The following is a 23,710-nucleotide window of genomic DNA, read 5'->3' as shown; positions in this document are numbered from 1 at the left end:
TAACCGTTCAAAAGATATTCATATTCATATCCAACAGATTTTATTATTATATTGAGTGATTAACAACTATGTATATTGTATATAAAGGCTTGACTCGAAAAATGATTGTATACAGGGTGTCCCAAAAGTTAACGTCGAAATGAAAACGGTAGATAGGGTAGGTGGTGACAGTTATCAGAAAAATAATTAAAAAAATCGCAGCCATATATTTTGTGAGTTATGGGCATTTGAAAAAAAGTCGAAAAAAATGGTCACCCTGTAACAATTTTTCATGTGCCGTTACTACAAATCTTAAGTTTTCTCATTTTTTTCTTTTGCTACGCAACCTTTTCTTAAGAAAAAATTTTTTATCTCGGTTACCTATTTATGGAATATTCTTAACAATGTTATACCATTTCGAAAAGAGAATTGAACACACCAACTTTTAAGATAACTTGCCGAAACATCGTAGAGCATTTTTTTTACACTACGGTTCATTGAATTAGAGTCATGTAAAATTTTTTAGTACTTAGTTGAGCAAAAAAGTAATATTTGCTTTAAAACAGATGCAGCTGAGTTAAAATTTTTGAATGCATTTGGTAGCAGTGTTATTTAAGGTTGCGTAGCAAAAGAAAAAAATGAGAAAACTTAAGATTTGTAGTCACGGCACATGAAAAACCGTCACCACCTATTCTATCTACCGTTATCGTTTCGACGTTATCTTTTGGGACACCCTGTATAAAGTGAGATCTTTTTCCAAAAAGCAGTTTTTTATCTTAGATTTTAATATTGAAAAATAAAAAAATGATAACGCATGTCATAAATAGAAAGTATGCTTTTCATAACTTTTTTAAATTTTGGAAAAATATTATAATTTGAAAAAATTAAAGAAATGCATTTAAATTTCAAACTGGAATGTAAATATAACACTATATGTATGTATCTAGTTTAATTAAGGCTTTTATGTAGAAAAAAAAACTCTACTCGCATTTAATTCTATCCCAGATCGTATTCTCAAATATTTGTAACAATATGGATGAAAATATAGTGTTCTTTGAAAAAAATTATAAAAAATGCTTTAGGTATTTCTTTCCCTTGTCATATCTATTTTTTCAAGTAAGTCGAATTCACTTATCAAGCTAATTATATTGTCACATTTGAAGCCCATTTTTGTTTGCTATATTTGTCTCATACCAGTTCTTGAACAATTTTTTTCGTAATTTTTTTAAATGTTTGAAATAAAAAAAAAAAAAACAGATGTATTTCAAGTATTTTTCAATTTAATATTGAATTATTATTTACCTTAAAGGAATTTATGGTGATAGGTATTTCATTAAAAGTTCATATTTCAATAGTAACTATCCTTATTAGCAAATTTCTTAATTTTAGTAGGTTTTTCGATATAACACTAATAATTAATTAAAGTAAATTGCTAAAATTTAAAACAAAAGTTAGGTATACGAATTAATCTAGTTTTTGTTTTTAAGAAACTTTTTTTAATAAAAAATAATTTAATTTGAAGCTTTAAACCACAAGCATTCTTAAAGCTTTCATTGGGTATTTTGGTTAAACTAAATCTTATTTCTCAATTTACTTTAAACATTATTATTTTTTTATTTTTTTCAATAAGAGTTTAATATAGTGTTTTTGTTAGTTTGTTATGTTAAGTAACAATTTTTTTTGAACAAGTTAAAAATCCCATAAGACCCTAACCTACACGCTCTAACTTAAAAAAAATGTTTGAAAAAATTGTATAACAAGAAACGTTTACTTTTTTATGAATACACCCGTTTTAAAATATAAAATATACTTATCTCAATTTTGTTGAAATGATGGGTAATTTAGATATTACCAAACCTATCATCACAGCAGAGTGTGTGAGTGTATGTTTTTTTATGTACAAATATGATATAGGTTAAGTATGCCCATACAAAAATATATAATTCCAAAATGACCAAACCAAACAACCAACCACCGCACTAACAACATGCGGTGCGCTATTAATTTTCTTCCAATATAATTTGTGTGTAATGCCATTTCACCAGGTTCAATATATATACAAAATAGCCATAAAAATGGAAGAAACTGAAGAGCTCTCAAAATATATATAATATTATATGTTTTTGTATACCTCTACTACCGTTACTATGACCCAGACAATATGCCACAAAAAAAATATTGTTAAAATTTTTCGCAACTAAAGTGTGAGCCAGCATGGTGCAGCACTCTTCTCTTCGTGCACATAACTTAAACACACCGCATTCCTGCGAAGAAATCCCATAAAAGTTCGCCACTTCATTTAATGAGACTTTGTCGTTGGTCGTCGTCCGGTTCGTCTGTCCGTCCAAACCATATTCACTCGAAGTCCAACAAATGAATGAAATGAAAAAAAAAAACAACAACAACAAAAAATATGGACTCCCAAAGTAAATTATGCCCTCGCATCTTCATGCCTGTTACACATCCGTAATGCGATACTTTACGACTCTTAAAAAAAATTATCCACATGCTCGTTTTTTTTAGAGCTGCTTGAGCTCGAGCTCTTGTAACCAGGTTGGGACAATAAAAATGGAAACCAAAATACCCATACAGCATCACTGTGCTGGAGTGCACTGATTTTGAGAGCCCGCAAAAGACGAGTTACCCCATCCAACAACAAACATCTGTCCCAAGTATACAATAGCCCCAAGTCCGAAGAGCGATCCGAAGTCATTGTTAGGCACAAGTGAAATATTAACTGCAGGCCAGTGAAATGCATTTTGGGCCTGTTTCAAATGCCAGCAGCCTGCTTAAATGCAACAAACTATTTTTCAGTGCCTTGAGAGTTGAGACCCCGTTGGAGGATGGAGAACTTTTCGCGCCTTTATCTGCCGTGAAATTGAAATCCTTTTGTACTTTATGCTACCGCAATTTAGCTCTTCAATGGACAGTCAGTTATAGTCACAAAATCCTCTCCGAGAGGTTTCTATGTTGCGTATGTGTTGCAACAATTTGTCAATGTCGCCACAGTGTGTGGCATTGTATAGTTTGTAGCGCAGCCCAGAGTGGCATTAAGTAGAATATTTATCCAAAGCACTTAAAGTCTTTGCGACTCGGGTTGCTTTTGAGACTTTTTTTCAGCTTCTTTTTTTTTTTTTTTTTGAAGTGAAACTTTTTACTTCTTTTCTTTCATATTTAAATCGGTCGTGTTTTGGAATGAATTATCTCAAAAAAATTGAGGAATTCATTAAAAAAAACATATACAAAATATATATAAATTGATAAATAACTCACTTTGGCGCGGTGGATACATCTACGATCGTGTGAAACACCTGTAAAATAAAAAAAAAATAATAAAAAAAATATAAATATTAAGTCATATAGGGTTTATCGAGGTATCGAGATTCCAGACTAAAAAAAACGCCTACGTTGAATTTTTAATCAACATCGCATTTGACCACTTATAGATTATTTCTCTCTCGAATTAAATATTTGAAAAAAAAAAAAAAAATTGACAATAAGATGGTTAAATTTATTGATTCATTTGAGGTTAATTAATTCATTATGACATACAAAAATGTAGTCGGTCGGTTGCTTTAGATCGATAAAATCACAAAAAAATCAAGCTCAAATCAACTAAGAGGCATAATATTGAATGGTAGTGGCGATGATGATGGTAATTTGCAGTTTTATTTGTAGCATTTATCGGACAGAATAGGTAATTTGATGCCCAAAGAAGTAAGTGTTGGCTAATTTTTTTAAAATTTTATTAAGAATTGTTAATAAATAATAAAGTTTATTTGCAAGTTGAACTTTAAATGAGAGCAGTTTTTTAAAGCAGTATTTATGTAAATGGTAGAGGAGCGTGAATTTATTTTATTATTATATTCATTCGCATTAGTATGCATTTGAATGTGTATTGATTTTTTGTGATCTATCTAATATCATTCATAAAAAAAAATAGAACAAAAATTAGGTATATAATACCTTTTTTCAAGATCTTATAAATTAAACTTTTAATTTCATTGCATTATAGTTAAATTGATATATTTTTTAAATAAAAACAAATAATATTAATTTTAATTTTTAGTTCAGATAAAACCTATATTTGAATTTGACGAAAATTACACCGGCACACAAAAAAAAAAAAGTGTCATGAACCAGAAACCAGACCTATCTTTCTATATGTTTTTGGACACGCTGAATCCGAATTTGAAGTCCGTTTGGCCCCATCACCCTCCAGTTTTGAGCTGTGAGTGCATTTTGTTTGAATTTTTATGACTTTTTTGGAGTTTTTTGCATTTTTCTCTAAACTGAAGGGTGACCGGGCAAAACGGACTTGAAATTCGGATTCAGCGGTCCCAAAAACATATAGAAAGATAGGTCTGCTTCCTGGTACATGAAACTTTTTTTTTTGTGTGCCGGGTATGACAGCGACATGTCGCGACAGTGCTAGCACACAAAAAAAAAAGTTGTATGAACCAGAAACCAGACCTATCTTTCTATATGTTTTTGGGACCGCTAAATCCGAATTTCAAGTCCGTTTTGCCCGGTCACCCTCCAGTTTTGAGAAAAGTGTAAAAAAGACCCCAAAAACTACCTTTTTTTGAGTTTTTTGCATATTACTCAAAACTGGAGGGTGACAGGGCCAAACGGACTTGAAATTCGGATTCAGCGGGTCCAAAAACATATAGAAAGATAGGTCTGGTTTCTGGTTCATGACACTTTTTTTTTTTTGTGTGCCGGTGTTATTATTAATCGGAGTAAGAAAATAAATTTAATCAGAACCAGTTTAAAGTACCTATTCTAGTTTTGATATCGTGTTAGACATTTTTTTAAATTATAATAAATAAATATTTTTTAATTTGCGTTTTAAAGGGAAAAAAAAAATTTTCATATTTTCAAAAAAATGAGGGTTGAATTCAAAAATAAAGCATTTTTTAATTCATAAATAGAAAAAAAAAAAGCATGTTGATTAGTAACAAATTAGTAACTTTTAACTACTGCACAGCTTCATCGGAGTAAGGAGTAAATTACGTTGGCAATTATTTGCAAATTGGTGTTATATTTGACCCAAGGCTGTACAAAAACTTTTTTTTAATGCACTTTTTGAAGTGAAAACTTCTTTAGTATCGTAGTGATTTGAAACAAGATGAAACGAAAACGCGACACGACTTCAACTTGTTATAACTTTTTTGTTTTAATAGATAGATGAATGAAATGTACTGTACTGTAGATAGGCAATTAAATAAATTATATTTGTACAAAATTTCAATTAATTTCATATCCAAAATTCGGAGATAACGGTAAAAAGATGTTCTTTTCCAACACACGTTATATCTTTTCATCTAGTGCACATACGAATTTGATTTAACTTTAATACGCATGCTGATAACACAACCTTTTATTTGATATATCACACATAACGGTACGTGCTCTACAAGTTACACAATCTTAAATTAAAAAAATTGAAAAATACCTCAAAACACCTGTGGAGATCTGTTGGCGATGACCAGCTACCAGTGTAGGAAGTACCGTAATCTCAGTCTGGAAATTCGACATGGTTGACTTTAAAAAATTCTAACTTCTCTTGTAGACATCTTTGAAATAAGATTTATACATCATTATACAAGGTGAAACAATAAGCTTTCACATGGTATAAAATTTTTTATAGGTTGTTAAGGGAAAAAATGCATTTAATAGCGTGAGAAGACAAAAATACGTGTTTTTTTTTTTTGATGGAAATTGATCGAGTTCAAAAAATTTTAGCTCTTTTTGCAGATGTCTCATAGAACTGATCGATATATCGACGGTTAAATTGCAAAACCTCGTAAGTCGTCTTTGACTCTTTGTTTAGAAATCGAAAAAAAAACCTCTTAAAACAATTAAAAAAATGAAGAAAATAAAAAAATTGTTTATTTAATAACTCAAACCAACTATTTTTTTAGTTCTTTAATTTTTTTTAAATTGTTTAAGAGGTTTTTTTTCGATTTCTAAACAAAGAGACAAACCGTCGATATATATTTAGAGCTTAGACAATAAGCTTTCAGATGGTATAAAATTTATATAGGTTGTCATATAAAAAACATGGATTTGAAGGTGATAGAATAAAAATAGGTAGATTTTTTCTATTTTTTTGCAAGAAAAATGATTTTTTAAGGTTTCACTTCTACCACGTGTGAATTGCACACATGATTTTTTTTTTCCATTACAAATAAAAAAAATATTTGTCATACAGAAGTTTTTGCAATTGAAACATTGCATTTTTTTTCGAAGAAAATGTTTCCTATTTTCCCTAATTAAATTGCTTTTGCCAAACATAACTTCTTGTATTCTTCTATTTCTTCATCAAATTCCCTTAAAATAGTACTGTCACAGTTCACTGTGATTATTCGCCGTTATTTATAAATGTGTTGATTTATCCTTTGGTGCTAAGAGTTTAAGTTACAAAAGTTAGTTTTGTGCAATATAAGATTGAAGTTTCTATTTTTTTTAATAAATCAGAATATTATTACCTACTATGAAAAAGTATATGATGTAATAACCTTTATATTTTTATAAGTGTAAAATTAAAGAAGTTAAATCAACTTACGTACTTAGTAGGTTTCTCATTTTTTTTTTTTCAAATTTTTGTTTTTATATGCATAAATTTGGCATTCAAATAGGGGAAGTGGGGGCAAGACCGTTTTTATACTATATTGTATGAAAAAAAAGTAAAATTGGCAACACTTGCAATATAAAATATGTGCCTTTTTATAGGATCGATCACGTCTGTAAGTTTAGGAATTTCAGTTGAGACGCAGAAGAGTTACGGTAAATTTGGTGATTTTTCGTCAAATTGCTATCGTTCATTTGAAAAGTCAATTTTATTATTAACACTGAAAAACTTAAAATTTTTAACTTTTCCTATTTTTTTATAATAGGAAGTGAATATTCAAACGTATGTTCTGTGCAAGATCATAAAGATAAATTAAAAAAAAAAAATAATAATCCAGAACATTAGACCGTTTTTTGTTAGATGTTTTTTCAAAACTTATTATCTTTTGTTCAGTATTTTTTTAAACATAATGAATAAAAGCTTTGTTTTAATTAAAATATGTTTTTTATTGGGTTTTAAGACAGTCAAACACTAAAATGGCGGTCTTGCCCTCACTTCTCCTACATTTTTTTACAGAAAATCGCTTAGTAGTTTAAGCTGTATTCGGGGTAAGGACAAAAAGACAAACCTGTCATTTTATATTTTCATCAATACCTAACCTAACTCACAAAAAATATTGAATGTGTTAAAAAGTGCTCAAGTCCAGTTAAATTCAATTCTTTTCTCACGGAATAGGTACATTTTTTTTATTTATTGTCTTAAAAAAAATGTTCTTATTAAATTAATATTCTTTACGAATCCACTAACATCGATCATCGATATAATGTCACTTATTACAATGAAGTTAAAAGTTAATTTTGAAAATTGATAAAGTTCTATAAAAGATTTGGCCATCGTTTTTCGGGAAAAACATTTTTTTCTCAATTTTTTGATATAGGTATTATTTTTATTCGATTAAATAAAAACGAAAAAAATAGTCTTAAAATCCGCAGAAGATTTTTGGTGTAAGTGATATCATTTGTTTAAGTGGTTAACATTTTTGAAGAAGGTCTTTATATTGTACATAATGCTAGGCGGCCATATTGAGCCCCCACTAAAGTCTAAAAAGATAGTACTTTTTGCTAAATTCAATTTTTTTTTCACATTTTTACTATTGACTCTGTTTTTTGTATTCATAAATGTGAAAAAATGAATATTTTTCACGATTATTATGAAGACTGCGTAACGGACAATAATTAAAATTAAAATCCCTCATAGTAATTATTACTATGAGGGATTTTAATTTTAAAGTTGTTTTTTTATGCCTTCGACCCTAATTTGAATTTATATTTTCTGTTATTCCCTGTTTTTTTAAAGTAGAGAATATATTATAAATCTTGTTGTTTGCTAAGTAAGCTAAAAATTTGGTGCAAAAATCGATAAATGAAAGACCTGACCTACGAACCTCATTTATACAATCTTCAGACTTTCTCAGTACATATATGCGTTTAAATTGAAAACAAAAATAATTTCATATGATAATATATTTTGATGTTTCATGATACTGTCCAACATCCATTATACACGACCCCATATCGAAAATGGCTACCCACTGATAAATGTTTTACCCCACAAAAAAAATTACAAAAAAAAAAAAAACCACTTTGTGGTGGGAAATTTTCACCATTCCAATTCCAACTAACCTATCCACCCGTATCAAACCATACTCTTAACTCCAATAGCTAGCTTCAGCTCAAGTGATCTTGTAGATACATGGCTGTAGATAAAAACAAAAAAAAATCACACATCTATACTTCTCTACAAACATCTCAAGCTCCAACCCCAGAGTCAGTATCAAATTACGTGTCCCATATGTATACACCGCCACATGCTTTATAGCCACATAATAAATCGTTCGCATCAAGCAAAAGATAGTGGAGCTAAGTCGCATATAGCTTTTATAAGTTGGTTGTATCTCATATGCTGATACTGGTGGCACCGTTATACCTATTTGCTGATAGAGATATAGCTTTAGCTTAATCCAGCTTTGTTCGTATTCCGGGCTCTAAGTCACGCCTCTTCTAACAACAAATCTATTTGCATTTGTTATATTAGCATTCGAGCCGAAGCCAATGAGAGAGAGGCCGACTATATCGCATCGATTGGACCGACCGCAAAGTCGACTCGACCACCACCAATTTCTAATTTAATTTTGTTTTTTTTTTTTTTTCTCGTTTTAGTCTTATTTTCTATAAGATATTGTATCTTTAAGTTGGAAAACGTTCACACACGTTGATGGGAATGCACCTTGCGAACAAATTACACGTTAATTGATGGCGGCACGGTGCGGTTTCATTTCAGTTAATATCGTGCCAACGATTTTCTACATGAAATGAAAATTCACACGTTTTCCATCGCCACTGCTGCTGCCGCTGCCGTTGAACATTGTAGTGGCAATCTGTGGAATAGAGATGGCGCTGCTGCTGGGGCTGATAAAGTGGTGGGATGGGTCCGATGCTGAGTGGCCAATTTAACGATGTGTGAATATGGGTTTGGGTATACATATCTGGTTCAAGTTTTTTTTAGTTCCGGTGGGTGGTCACACTTACGTACTCGTATTTAAAAAAAAAAAAGTGGAAGTGGACATTACCATGATTGCGACGGGGAGCCTCTTATAAATACAATAATTGTGATCGCGGATTGGAATAAATCACCTCGGCTTGTTTTGAAGTTGTTTTGTTGCTATACTCTATTGACTATTTGAGTCTTTTGTGAGTGTGTTTGTGTAAGTTGACCTTAGCGAAATTTGTATGACTGAGTATTGTTAATTTCAACACCTACCTATAAGGCAAATTTATGCAGATGGTGTTGTGGAACTCTCGGAACACCTGCCGAGCTATTAATACCAATGAGATAAAAAAATATATATGTATCTATTTTTTTCTTGCTATTTATTGTTTTGTTTGAGATATATCCGCTTCTAAACAGACTAAACAGACGATGATGGCAAAGTTATGGAGAATAATAACTTTTTTTACGAGTTTTTTATTATTATTGTTGTTTTTTTTTTTTAATTTTTGTTCTTCTTCTTGTTGAAATAATTTGTTAGGGGATTAGGTAAATTGGGTTTGACTTGATATCATAAAAATATGAATTTCTTTTAAAAATATCAAAATGCTAATATTTTTTTTGTTAAATGTTTGTTTGACATTTTTTCTGGTCATTTTAATGCAAATCGTAATTGAGTGGAAAAAATATGAATATTATTTTTTTGAGAGATCTGATTTTTAACTTTATAAACATTTTTATACATATTTTGGCTATAAACCGCAAATATTACTGAGAGTCTTATTAATTAATCTAACCAGTTAAATATAACCGTAATAATCGTGTTAAAATTTTAATGGAATTTTATGTTTTTGTTTAAATATTTAAAATACTAGACAAGGTTGTTTATTTTGTCTGTATAATTGATGTATTTATCGGTTAACTTTCTTTGTATTTAAAAAAAATATCGATCAGCTTTAAAATGTCAAAAATTAAAGTTTTTCACAAATGAGTAATATAAAATGTAAATATTTTTAATTGGTCAAAAGTCGAAAACTGTTTTTGACTTTGTTGAAAAAAGCATTAGCTTTGGGAAAAGTTGCAGTTGTACGACAGTTTTTTTTTCATTGCTAGCGATCAGTTGGAAATGATTGCGACTTAAAAGACATTTAAAGCAGGTCTAATAAAAAATAAATAAATAAAATAAATGAAACTTATTTGGCAAACATGTTTATTATAAGAAATTTTAGCTAATTAAATGATTTTTGCTGCGCAAATAAAAAATATTAGCCTATTAATAGTAATATAATGAGAAAAAAATTATTTTTTTTAGCGCAAATGGGATATTTTTTATTTCATTTTTAAAATTGAAAAATGTTTTTAAAAAAATGTAAAAAATTGGAAAATTATATATAATCCAGTCAAATAAGGATTTAACCTCGGAATGAATGTTAGTAGAAATTTTTTTTGCTCAATATCTTCCTTTTGTCATTCTATAACATAACTCAAAAGTCTAGAAAAATCTCATGTCCGCTTGACGTCAGATTGCCTTGATTTTAGATTTTTTGAAATCAGCATTAAAAATACCTTGAAATCATGTATCATATGTGTATATAATACCATAGCCTATTCTTGCTAATTTTGAAAATCTCCATTTCGCGATTTGACCTTGAAATCGCGACAAGCGGACATGAGATTTTTCTAGACTTTTGAGATATGTTATAGAACGGTAAAAGGAAGATATTGAGCAAAAAAATTTCTACTAACATTCATTCCGAGATTTACCCCTTTTTTCTCCTTATTTTACTGTATTAATATTAAATCTCACTGGTGTAAAAAATAGTAAAAAATGAAATTTCTTGAGAAAGTCAAAACAAAAAATTAAATGATTGAATTATTTTATTTGTTTTTTTTTTTTTTTCAACTATTTGGAGGAAAAGAACGATTTTTGAACGATGGTCATAATCTTAATTCAGAGGAAATGCTTGATTTCGTTTGCTGTTCAACATAAAATAAATGTCAATCTTTCTCGAATTTTCAAATGTTAAATGTTGGGCAATTTAAGTTCTGTAATTTGGGTTGATAAAGCGCGCAAATTAAATAACCTTAAAGCTCATTTGGAAAGGTGTCCTCGTTTCATTTCAGAAGTGGTCTAAAAAAATATCACCTTTTAAAATTATATACTTTTTGCTTAAAATTATGCGAATCTTCAATGCTCTCTCCTGACACATTTCTTAGAAGAAAGTCAAAGTTATTTTGTAATTTGTTAGAATTTCGCTGTTAAAAAATTGATACAAATAATTTGAAGAAAAACCATAATCATATTGGATTTGAGGAGCACAATATTCAACTTTTCAAAGTTTATTGTTTGTGGAACTGAGAGAGATAATTTCACAAATAAGCTCATTTCGCATGTCAAATCGTAAAGGAAATTTCTTGTAAATGACTAAATTTGCGAAATTATCTCATTTGGGCTCTAGACAAAAAAGGCAACTAATGACTTTGGAAATATGTTTCAATTAATTATAATTTATAACTTTTTTTTTTAGAGTTATTTACGGTTTTTTTTTACCATTTTATACCATTTATTACGTTTTTAACATTTTTTCCACATTATTTACCATTTTTTTACGACTTTTTACACAAAAAATCGCACATCAGTGGGCTTTTTTTTTTATTTTTAAATGCCATTTTTTATAGATCAAAAGGATTTAACATAAATTATTCGTATAATAGGAGTAATGAAAGCTGTATTGCTAGCCATTGAAAAGCTTTCCTACGTTGTTTTAGCTGCTTATTTCTTTTTTCAAGTTTTAACATCAGCTCTTTCGTTTTTTTTTTCGAACAGAAAATTATTTAAGTATTTTGGTGCCCCAAAAATTGTATTAATATATTAATAACTTAATTTGGGTAAAAAACAAAAATGATTTTAGTAAGTATTCAAAATATTGAAGCTTATTGAAGACAAAAGGTCAAAAACATTAATTAATATGAATATATCGATCTGGATAATTTACTGCTGAACTAATTTTCTTAAACACAAAACAATAGAACAAAAAAGGTTATACAGGTTACCTCTTCCAGTAATTGGAATACCAGTAATTGGATTGACAAAAAAAATATCCATACAAGTTAACCAAAAGTACTTCAGACACCCAATTGAAATAAAAGTGTTCAATAATATAGCGCCATCAAGTAGTTTCGGTATAAAGAAAAACAAACTTCTCACCAAATCAAGAGACAAAAACAAAATTATTCAATATATCCCATCAGCAAAAAAAAAAATTCTTAAAGAACCAAAGGTAGAATAAAAAAGAAAACAAAAAAAAAACGAGATATATCTTAATGAGAAAGAAGTCAATATAAGTGCTGTCGTCTTCATTTCCAAATGCATACAACGACGAGTATATACCCCATTTGTGTGACCTGCAATCGTCTTCTTCTTCGATTCCAGCTACCTGATATTTTTTTTTTATTTTGCCAAGAAGTTGCCTCTGTTTTTGTTGCACCCAATTCAAATCAAGAACGATTTTCAAATGCAATTCCAATATAAAAAAAACAACAACAACAAGAAGCATCTAACATTCAAATTTATTAACCACATTGAAGTAGTTTCGTTTTTTTGTTTTGTTGTTGTCGATGGAGAAGATCACATTGAAAGAACTTTAAACATAGTTTGGGAGGTGATGTTGTGATTTTGATCCTCCATGCAAACAAAAGAGTTGAGGTTAAAACCTGATATTGAGATCTAGTGTTTTTTTTTACATAAAAGAACACTTAAATGATTCAAACTGAATTGGAAGACATTACGAATTAAACAACCGAATAATTTTATTTCAAGTATCCCATGAAAATGAAAGAGTTGAGCTTAAAACTCTAATTTACATTTAAACGGAAAATTTTAAAAAAATCAAAGACTAATAGATTTTTTTTTTACTCTTGTCACTGTTTCTTAGTGTCAGTGGAATACCACAATAAATTTGTTTTTATCAAGAATCAAGGCACTAGAGTTCCAAGTAAAATAAAAACTTATTGTCAACTTAACTTCTCAGAATTTAAGTCAAAGCTTGTTTGTTAGTTTAGTGTCGTTGGGTAGTAGGTCCAATTACTATGACTTTTCAATGTAGTACTCAGGTTTTTCCTCCTATTTGGCCACAAAAAAACAATCAGTCAGACTACACACGTGTGTTTGTTGAAGTGACTTTGTGGAGTATATGACACTTCGAGCTTGCCTCCGAGGCACACTCGCATCTGGCATATAACTGACGATGAAGAAGAAGATGATCTGCATCATCATCATCATCATACAGAATCCGGGCAATATGATTTGGTTGTGCTGTGAACAAAAAAAAAAATAACTCAAGTCACCTTGAAATCGCAATTGGAACGGTTTGAGCTATTGTATCGATGAATAAAAAAAAATATTGAAAGGTTCACTGGGTGGCATTTGGGAATATATGAATGAATATAAAATAATATCATTCAACTCAACATCTTCTCTCATCAACACCTTTCAGAAGAAGAAAATAACGATTGTAGAACTTCTCTGATGATGGGAATTGAAATTTTGACGGATCGTATACAGAATCGAAAAACATCGAATAATGATGTATTGATTTTTATAATAGTCTCTTCACGGTTCAAGCTGAGTTTCAGTTCGCTTCTTCTTCGATCTTGGTGGTGTTCCGGATTTGACTTTTTTTTTTTTTTTGTAGAATTCTATTACAATCACGATTCAGTCTAGTTTTTGATCTGATTTCGGGAATGTAGCTCATTTAAATTGATGTTTACTGAACTTTTGGTTTGTGTATTCTTCTTTTGAATAATAAGCGAGGTTAGTAACGTTCTCAATAATCTATCGTTTGTTAGTATTTTTTTTTTGCTCGTCTTCTTATTTTGAAGTTAAGTATACAAGTACACAAGCGAGGTATTCTATTTCTGTATATTCACCATCGAAGACCTAATCTAGATCATGAAGAGGCTGATGATGAGAAAAGAATGACGATGACTTCGATGATGATGGTGATGACGAGGACGACGAATGTTGACGATGGTGATGATGACGACGATGAATGCAAAAAGAACGCGATTGAATTGATGGAGGTAGTCATGAAGTCATAAATCAAGATTGCTCCATCATGATATAAATTGATTGCTATTTTGCATAAATGGGAAAAACTGTAACGGTATGCAGAATGCACTTTTTTGTGGAAAAAAATTCTTTGAGACAGTCTGTTTGGAAAGAATGTAGTCAGAAATAAGAAGTGATATAATTGTATCCAAGACCTTTAGGTACTACATTATTTTCTTTGAGCTAGTATTTTATATGAATTTAATCATCGAAAGATTAGGAAATTTTTTCATTACCACTGTTTATATTTTTGTTACTTTTAGTTCTTAAAAACTTAATATCTATTTTTTTTTTCTTTTTAGTGGCTTTAAAAGTTGCCACTTGTTTTATTTATTTTAGAAGGTACTTGAATAAAAAAGTAAAAACAAAGAATTACAAAAATTTCAATTAACATGAATGGAATACGCTGTTTTATATTCTTAATCTAAAAACAAAGCTAAGTAAAGAGAATAATCAAGACCTAAATTAAATTTTTACTCCATGAATAAAAATAAATAGAAAATACACCATCAATGATCCTGACAGTAGCTTGAGTTGATCTTAATTTTGTTCTTAAAAAAACATTTTATGAGCTCAGATTTGAAAGATCTCCGAGACTTTAAGAGCGTCAGAAACTTAGACAAGATTGATTTTAAATGGATTTTGTATTTAAAATCACTTTAAATTAACGCCTTTTGACTTTCTGTTTTAATATTTTTATCTTCGAAAACCAAAATCATTTCAATAAAATTAAATTTATATAAATTTTAAGTTGTTGCTTGATAGGTGTAGAAAAATTTTATTTTAACGTACATATGTAAAACTAAGTACACACGATCTTCCAATATTGGCCGAATTGTCAATAGCTTTCCAAAAGCAACTAATGAGTTGCCACATCATCCAAAAATTAGCCAAATATTTGAGAGGAAATCAGCTGATATCTGCTACCAATTTTTTGTCATTCAACTAAAAGTTGTCTGTTTACATGGTTGGAAGACTTTAGAGACCAAAAAATTGATAGACTCATTGGAAGACAATTTTATTGACATGATATGAAATTTTATTTAGAAGTTAAATTGAGACAGGATAAAAATCGTATGGAAGAGGGTGTATTCCTCTCCTTTCCTTTACTAAAAAAAATAATTAAATTTAATTTAATTTATAATGACGTGCTATACCTTCTAGCAAAGCCAATAAAAATGTTTACTTCGTATTATTTTTAAATAAAGATGTTTTAATTAATTGTGTTTGAAAAATTATTTTTAATTTCAAAATTTTGAAAAAAAAAATTACAAACAATTTTTATGTGATTCAGTATTAACGCTGTTTTCAATGCTCTCATTAGTTTTTATTCATAAACAGGAAACCGCATGCGAAAATGTTTTGTTGTTTTCAAGATAAAAAAAAAAAATACGAAACTCCTTTTCAAATTACATTTCTGAATAACGAATACAAAATTATCTCCCAATTTAAATTTGGACAATGTTTTTAATAAAAACATCATCCAATGACCAATTAGTCAACAATCGTCAAATTATTTGAAAATAAGAAAAATTGTGTGCTTAGACGAGTTCATATATCATTAAAAAAAGTCGAAAATTTGCAAAAGATTAAAAAAAAAATACCATAAGACTTCTCTTGCTTAAAAAATTTCTAAAAACTCAGTTTTCACAAAAAATACTTGGGGAAATCAATATATTTATTTGTCAATCATTTAAATTAGCTATGTAAGAATCCGATTAGAATTTGTAAATTTTATTTTCAGCGTTCACTTTCAAAAATTTTGACTAGCTAATACCTCATTAAAACCAAAATTGATAAAGTGATTCTTATTTTGTTCCCTACAAATGAATAATCTTGGATTTCAAACACATTTTTTGTACTTTTAAAAAATATTTCAAAATATTATTTTTAATTAATTTTTCGAAAACGAGTTTATGTGTTAAATAATATAAATAAATAATATATTTTATATTAAAATTTTTTTTTAAGGATAGCTTAATAGACCAGGGTCGATAATTTTTAAAACCAAAAAAATCATAGTTGAATGAAACCCATTGGAAAAGGAGGTGAATATGATGAAAATTAAAAGAAAAATAAATTATGGGCGAGCCAAGTTCGGAAAGTGGGTGGGTTGAGTTTTAAATGGTAAAAAATGGTATATCTCGATTTCCGGCAAAACTACAAATCCTATAGAAAAAAATTGTATGGCAAAATTGTAGGTAATAAAAATATCTACAACTTTTGTCTCAACAATTTGTTCACATAACCTCAAAATTTATGTGAAAAATTCAAAAAACCGAGTTTTTGGTTTTTTATTTTTATCTTTTTCAAAAACAAAAATTTTTCTACGAAATTTGGTGAAATCTTACCTTATTATGTCCCAAATACACTGTAATTTATTTGATTTAAAATATTAATTTTTTTAAATTATTTTGACTTAATACCAAAAAAACACCCTAATTTTAAATCGAAAATTCACGTGTCAAAATATCAGCTTTTTTCAAAAAGTTGGTGGGCATTTCGTTCATTAAAATTTTTTTTTTCTGATGGTGTAAAAAAAATTTACATTAGTATACTATAGAACATGTTCTCGTAAAATTCAAAAAATGAAAAAAGCTTGAATTCGAAAAATTTGTTTTATCATTGCTTACAATTTTGGCCTATTTATTCAAATTTACAGTTTAATTACTCAAAAAACGTAAGATTTATCAATGTTACATGGAATCTTACGTTTTTTGAGCAATTTAAGTGTAAATTTGAATAAAAAGGCCAAAATTGTAAGCAATGATAAAAAATTTTTTTCGAATTCAAGCTTTTTTCATTTTTTGAATTTTACGAGAACATGTTCTATAGTATACTAATGTAATTTTTTTTTTACACCATCAGAAAATAGACATTTTAACGAACGAAATGCCCACCGACTTTTTGGTGAATATCCTCCTTTTCCAATGGGTTTCATTCTACTATGATTTTTTTGTACTTTTTAATGTTTTTGAATTCATCGGCACTGGTCTATAAGGGGTTTTCTAATTTTTTTTTTTTTTTTCTTAACATTTTCTTGTATAGAAGAATTCAAATTTCAAACTTGGTTTGGTGTAAAAGATTTTTATAACAGGGGGTATGGTTTGGTTCAAATCAGATTTTTGTAAAATGAATTATTGCCTATTTACTACCAAAATCGGGTATCCTAAAATTTCATAGCTCCTAATGGATGGAAAGTTACCGATACATTTTTTTGATTGTAATAATTAACGTTCGGAACCTCGAAATTAATTTCTTTATATCTATGAAAAAAAAAAAAATGTTTAACAACTTTTATTTGAGAACAGGTATGTGAGATCGGATGGCGTTTTTTAACCGTAAATATGAATAAATTTTTTCTTAGGACCATCAAAATGGTGTCCTAAAACTAAATCAAATTTATTTTCACAACACCAAATACATCAAACTTTGACAAAATTTTTTTGTGGTTTATATTTTAAATAAATAATTTCAAATACCAATACAAATCTAAAATTTCTTTCCCATTATTTTCGACCTAACTTTTCTTTTAGCTCACACTGTTACCCCCTCAAGACATAAACTTAAACAATCACTATTTCACGCCTTCTAACCCGCCTCAATCATTTTTCTCTTTTTTGTTTTGCAATTTTTCTCTCCACTCACAGTAAACAGAAATCCAGGCAAGAATGATGGATCCCTGGGAATGAGGTCCGAATGCATCTTGAGGGCAACATTTTAGAGTTCGTTTACGAACGATGGTGTCAAAAGATTAGCGGTTCAATCAATAATTGACAAGAAGTAAAGTATATACCTCTACCAAACTCTGCCGCACGGTGGTGTCGGTTTGGTCGGTCATGATGTTTCTCACCGCGAGCCATGCGGTTGCACATGCGCGCGAGAAAAGATTCAAGCATTTCAATCGTGATTGATTTCAATTTCGTGATCCTTTAGTGGTAAAAAGTTCGTCTTCTTTCTTTTTTCTTCACCATCATCATCAGCATCAGTGTATCATCGTCATGATGCAGAAATACACAACAATGGGTATTTTAATTTAAAATGAGATCAAACCTTTATAGTGACATTGAACGTGGTGCTGGAGCAACAACTATTCACATTCAGCGAAAGAATAGAGATTCACCATCACAGGAAGACGAGAAGTCGAAGTCTCTCTGTGACACGTTTCAGGTGTAAATTGCCCATGATCTGCGACTTGGGTATGGAATAATGCTCGAGATGTGAAACTCTGTGGTTGCCCCCGCCTACATAGCCTGATACACCAGCGAGGTGATAATGGCTAGTAATCACATTCGCAAATAAACGCACAGTTGAATTTGTGTGTCTACCGCATTCTCGCGAGGTCTCTGGCAGAAGGGTAAAGGGGACAGAGTCAAATATAGTGGATCTCTCTAGGAACCCCCCAACTGTGAATGCATTTGTCTTTTACTCTGCGAGGTATGAGCTCTATAAAGAGCTGCCATATGAAAATGCCATCTCGTCTAGTCTCAAGCCTTCGATGCAAAAAATCATAGGTAAAGTCGCAGGAAATCCTTTTATTCCATAGAACCGTAGGAATAAAATTCGAATTTTATCGTTTCGTGGTAATCGATTTGGAAGCTTGCAGTTCTCCCTCCGCGAGCCCTCTTGGCGCGCAGGTGCCTTTTGTTTACTAAATGCCTGATGATTGGTATATAAAAACTAGATATTTATATGAATTTTAAACAGTTGTTTCGAGGTCTGTATACTGCTCATATAAGCCATCAACATGGAAAAATGCATGACACACACACAGGATGTGTGTTGTTCTGTGGTGCATGGTGTTTGCTTACTTCCCAGAGTCTTCTAGTTGAACATTGTAATGGCATCATATGGATGAAAAAGATGGTGAAGGTCTTGAAGTGCACCAGGTAATCAACCCGCATTGTGTGATCTTTTACGGCAGCGGGTGGTCAACACTGCTCGAGAGTGGCTTCATACTGCCTGATGGTTCTGTTTTTTTTTACTATGTCTTTGGCATAAGGAAAACAGTAAAAAATGAGAAAGAGAGAGCAAGTGATGGAGCTCTAGCTATAGGTTTGAAGTTGAAACTATTTTGAAATTTATTTTGTAAAGTCTCTGTCTATAATGGTAGATCATCGTTCTTCTTTTCGAATTTTTGTTTTTTTGTTTTTTTTTAAACAAATCTTTTTGGAATCGAATTGCATTGGAAATGGAAATGGGATTTGTGGGGGCACAAATTGAAGTGCACTTTGCATGCAGCGCCAGATCTTCATGAAAGATGATGCTGGTTAATGTAGTTGTAATGCGTTGGAGAAACATGTGTTTCGAGTTTCATAATTTCCAATAATTGTCTGGTAATCGATTGGCATATAGCAAAAAAGGGTATTTTTTTCGTTTAAAGTAATGGTAAAATAAGGAATAAACAAGTTTGTACGTGGGATACGAAGAATGTTTGTTCAATTAATTTGCTGCTTTTTGATTTTTTTTTTTTGTAAAATTAAAAAAAAATAAGAAATTTTTGTACTGACCTTGCTAAAAATGATCATTTGTATGAACTTTGCATTTTTTACCACAAAAAAACTCACAATGGTTGATTTTCCTGGTGCAGGTGTTTTTTTTTCTCGTAAAAAACAGTCTTTTACAAAGACACGAAATTCTGTTTTTTTTTTATTTTTCATCACAGATAAAAAAATTTCAAATATTCAATTAGCTGACAGAAAATCCAGATCATTGTTCATAAATGAAGAAATATATCAAGGCAAATTTTGTATGATTAATAACTAATCTATCGACATATCTAATTCAACAAAATTTTTTAACAGTGTAGCAGACTTACTTATGATTTGTGGAGAAAAAATAATTTTTTATATGAAAACGAAAGAGTTAAGGTTAAAACTCGAAAATGATTTTTAGATGTTTTATGTGCTTAAGCGGGGAAATCTCTCTCGACGACTGCTTTGTCAATAATTTGTTTTTTTTTTTTTTGAAAAATGAAAGCATGTACTGAAACTTGGAATAATACATAATATGATTGACATTATATTGATAAAAAAAAATGGCTACTTGAAGCACTTTAAAGTTCACACCTCAAGTTGGCGAAAATTATTTATAGTTAAAAGGGAAACTTGTTTCCAATAAAATATATTAATACGCATTGCATGAATTTAAATGTAGGTTAAAAAAGGGGAAAAATAAAAATTTGTGATCAAAATGTTTTAATATAAGCAAATTGTTAAAAAAATATTCCTTGTTAAAATTAAATTAAACTTTCAGCTAACCAATGAATAATTAACGAGTTATTTCAAGTCGATAGCTTCATTTATTTTTGAGTTACGTTGCACGGTGCGAAAAAAAACGCGTTTTGAGAAAAAGGCCTTTGAAGTTTTTGTTTTTATACTGCGGTAGGTTCGGAGCGCTTGAATTTGGGGACTATGCAGGGACTTTTGGGGCTTCATTGAAGTTTAAAACCATTGAAAATTATAGTTATTTCGGATAAAAGATTTTTTAAGCAAAAAAAAAAATTAAATAATGTAAACAAAATTTTTAGAGGGATTTCCCCGATTAAGTTAGCAATTGAAATAGGTTTTTAAAGTAGTTCTAAGTCGAAAAACGTATGGAGTAATTTTCTCGTTTCAATTTGGTTAAAAGTCAAATATGTAAAAAAAAAATGCTGAAAATTGATTAAAATCCAATTTGATAACAAATTCTGGTTAAGAAGTAAAATAAAAAAAAAGTTGTAAGAAGTTTTCAAAACTTAAAATTTTAAAACCAGTTTCAATTTTAAAAAATAGAAATAGCTATATGAAGAAAAAAATCACTTTAAATCGTAAAACCTTCTAAAATAATCCAATCATGGATTCTTTTAGAAAAACGCTCTGCGAAGCGGGTTAGAGTTTTTCGTTTTGTATAAAAACGAAAGAGTTTTGACGTTTGAACTCTAAAATTTTCCACTAATGTATATCGAAATATTGGCACGTATGCATACAAAATAGAAAATATTCTATCAATATGAAATTAGGTTTGATACACACAAAATGTGGATAAAAAACGTTCATACTTTACAATTTTTCAAGTAAAAGCAATAACTGTTTTTTATGAATATGACCCATTGCCCTCAACCGTCCGTTAAGTATTAAAATAAAATGCATCATTTTAGCTCCAATTTCACTTTAAAGCATCTTTTTAAATTAAACGAACCAAATTTCTTATTTTCTTTTTTCGTTCAAGACTTCGATGAAGATGCGGAACAATGTGCCCGTATGGTACTATGGCACTCTATGTAACACCTCCACACGATACTAGAGTTCTTTAGGCATTTTAAATTCATGATAATATTTTTTTTCCCCTTTGACTGGTGTCAAGGTTTACTTGTGTTTCTTATTTAAATACAGCTTCTGATGTAGGTTGTTGCTATAAAAACACTTTGAAAAAAAAAAGATGATAACAATAACAATGATGGTAGTGATAGACAAATTTAAAAAAAAAACTTTAAATAAATTACGGTTATCTTTTCTATTTACGATAATTTTTATTATAAAGATAAGAACAATACTTATCTAAACACATCAAATAGATGTGATCCAAACGGATCCGTAAAGATATAAAAAGTCTAATAGTCAAAGTTTGAATAAATCTAAGCTTGGTATTCATATTTTCCTTTGACTTTTAGTCTATGCAAGAACTTTAGAGAGTTAAATTGAAGATAAAGAAATTTCACCTTAATTTCCTTCCAATAATTTGTTAGAAGTTGGTTATGGCATTTTCTAAGATCGATTTCAATTTGACATTAAACATACTACGAGGATCATCATATCTCACTGTGCCACATGACCATCAGTGTCTTACCATCAGTAAATGAAATGATAAAATAGATGCCAACCAGAATAACACAAACACAACCCACAAAAACAATAAAAAAAAAAAAAATTAAACTCCATACGTCTCCACAAGCAATTCAATAATATCTCTGACAAACAAGACAATATATATCCCAAGTTACCCGAGCAGGGCAAAAGCAATGCACCATGAAGTATGCACGATTGATCTTCAAGAGCTATTCGGGCTACTTCTCTCTGCCACTGCAACAACGGTGCACTCTCTATGGCTCATCTTGTCTTGTCGGTCAGCAGTAAACTTGTGTTGTTGTTGTTGGCGTGCTGCGGTTCATTTATCCTAGCAGAATACACCATCACACAAGTCCACAACCTCAACAACCTCAAGCACTATCAATTCAATAAAAGGGCATTTTAAAGTATTTTGCTTGCTCCCGCTCTTGGGCTTCTTCAGTCCAACAATAAAAATATAAAAAAAAAAAGTCAAGTCATGATCCACAACATTGAACGTCAGCATTTCCATCATCTCTCAATTGATTCACATTCAATTCAACATTATGACAGCAGAAAGGATTTTTGTACCTGGCCAGCGAAGCTCTATCCTCTCGGATCATGTCCAAGTAAAAATAAATACACAAGACAAAATGTTAAACGCAGACTTGATGTTTGTGAAGATTCAAAAAATTCGGATTCAATTCCTTTTTTTTGTTGCTCTTGTATGTCGATCATGCAATTGGATTACCATTTTAAGCAACATTGAATACAGCGAGATAGAGATAGCCTCTGGGGTGCGTTTAAAATGTTACAGATTCTTTTGTTGCTTTTTTGCTGGCCTCTGTGTGCAATACATACCATCATCATGTGGATATGGATAGTATGGTGCACTTTAGCTTTGTGCTCTGAATACGGAGCTGGGTGATCTGCAAAACTTGATAGATATTCATTTATGGACAGATTAGGCTTTGGTACTATTATTATACTAGACGAACATTGATATGTACCTGTGTTTACTTAGATACACATTTTATTCGTAGAGACAGAGAGAGGTACATTGTGGCAAATAAAATTACTTTGCAAATATGGATAACCAGCTGAATTTGAATTTCAATCGAAAAGAGCATTTATGTATAGTTTTTTTGTTGTTGTGAGAAAATAGATTTAGAGAAAGCTTTTGTGTGAACACTTTTTGGACAAATGGAACCCCTCTGGGCCACTAAAAATGCATAAACAATCTTAACAGTTCACTTTTTTTTTATCAAAGTTTTACTATTTTGGAAGAAAAATTTAAATTATAGGAATATTATTTATTTTTTATATGCAAACGAAAGAGTTGAGGTAAAAACTTGAAAATACGATGGAATACAATTTTCAATAAAATGAACGCTTGTGTGGTTCAAACTAAAGATGGAACATTTAAAATGTATTAAATCAAACAATATTACTCAAATTCTTCATAAAAACGAAAGAATTGAGGTTAAAACTTTGAAATAGAAAATTTTAGAAAAAACCTAAAATAAATGAAACGATCTCGTTTAAGACCAAAAACTATTTGTTTTTATCTCAATTAATGCCGCTACTTTGCAAGCTGAAACTTTCTAGATTATTAATTAATTTTAAGTTAAAACCTGTTTGTTCATTGATGATTGATTTCTGGGTCTTAAAATTTTTTATTATTTTTAATTA

General features: G+C 29.9%; 1 protein-coding gene across 1 annotated transcript in view; it reads right to left on the bottom strand.

Annotated features, from left to right (window-relative positions):
• Positions 1-23,710, bottom strand: part of LOC129918837 (protein embryonic gonad) — a 70,510-nt gene that overhangs the window by 32,584 nt on the left and 14,216 nt on the right. Inside the window, exon 2 of the mRNA XM_055999581.1 lies at positions 3,253-3,290. The gene's annotated coding sequence lies outside the window, so the exon portion shown is untranslated. The remainder of the gene's footprint in view (positions 1-3,252; positions 3,291-23,710) is intronic.

This window comes from Episyrphus balteatus, chromosome 4 (assembly GCF_945859705.1).
Source record: "Episyrphus balteatus chromosome 4, idEpiBalt1.1, whole genome shotgun sequence".
In the NCBI taxonomy this organism is placed as follows: domain Eukaryota; kingdom Metazoa; phylum Arthropoda; class Insecta; order Diptera; family Syrphidae; genus Episyrphus; species Episyrphus balteatus.
Note: the sequence above shows the minus strand (reverse complement) of the source record. Positions and strands in the feature narration are given on the sequence as shown.